Raw genomic sequence first — 1,454 nt, 5'->3', positions numbered from 1 at the left:
TAATTTTTTTGTGGCACATGCATATTATTAAATGCAGATTCATTGGCATCACTTAGATCATGTAGTTTCCGAAATTATTTTGGAAAAGTTGCCAATAAAAATGGTGAAGCTAGTTAAGTTTGCATTATTGCTATTTTGTGGTCTAGGCATGAAGTTGCCGTGCTTCCTACTAATGTCCTAGACCGAACTATTTCATAGTTACTTAACACCGTGACAACAAGAGTTGCAAAATAATAATAAACTAATGTAGCCATTCCCAACACATAAATCTCAACTTGGAAAAATTTGCAACCATTGAGACATTAAATTTTCCAATAGTGTTTTTTTTGCCAAAACAAGTAGAAGTTAGTTGAAATTTGAAGCAAGTTAACACCAGTAAAAAGATTGAAGTTGCCATGCTAATTTTGATACAACATGCCACCTCTATCCCACAATTAATTAGAAATAAAACACTCTTATACGCATGATTGTGCACTACAATTCTTATGATGTCCACACTAAAACTGCCCTCACCGCTCCCTATATTACCACCCACATACACATGAAAAAAGAATTTGCCATGTTCTTAAAAGTTGCCACTCTATATCTTGATGACATTACCATAATTAATAATAGTTTCCATGTTTTATCAAGTGAAATTGGTAGAGAATCGCCATGTTCATAGAAGTTGGCACACATATCTTGATGAAATTTTCCCGAGGAATAATTTTTTTGATGTTTTGTCAAGTGCAATCACCGGTCTTGGTTGCTACAAAATAACGTACACACATGTCGCGGGGGCCTAAAACTTGGCACAAATATATCTAAAACAAGTGGATGGATGGCTATGGTCGCCCAGCACAACGACAAATTCAAAAAGGCTCCCTTCAAATTCAGTACACAAAACATGGATATGCAAAGGATCCCGTCAAACTCAGTAGACAAAACATGACCAGCTAGCTAAATCAACCATGGATTTGCAAAGGATCCCTTCAAACTCAGTAGATAAAACATAACTACCTAGCTAATTAATCACATATTTGAAACGCACATAAGTAGTATGCAGTCTGCTCTAAAATCCTGATTACTGTTGTATAACAATGTAGATTAGTGAGGACTATAAAAATCATAGAATAGTCGCAAGGACATGGTAAAATACCTCAACTATGGGTATAGAAGGGAGGCGGCCCTGGACATAATGGGGACATCTCTCCATGTTTCTTCTCTACCTTGAAGACCATAAACATCGCCATGTTGCTTGTTGCTGCAGCTCTTTGTGTGCCTCCTCTTTTGACGTGAGCTACCATCTACTGATTCTTGTTGTGACAATATTGCACCCCATTTCTTGTTGCTCCTCCCACCTCTGCAGTGGTTCAACTGCTTCTGGTCCTCAGGCGCCACCACAACCCCCTACCACTGCTCCTCACAGGAAGTTAGCGGCCTCTCATGCAACTCGTCACCAAAAATGATGACCC

Source organism: Triticum dicoccoides, chromosome 3B, assembly GCF_002162155.2.
Source record: "Triticum dicoccoides isolate Atlit2015 ecotype Zavitan chromosome 3B, WEW_v2.0, whole genome shotgun sequence".
Taxonomy (NCBI): domain Eukaryota; kingdom Viridiplantae; phylum Streptophyta; class Magnoliopsida; order Poales; family Poaceae; genus Triticum; species Triticum dicoccoides.
Note: the sequence above shows the minus strand (reverse complement) of the source record.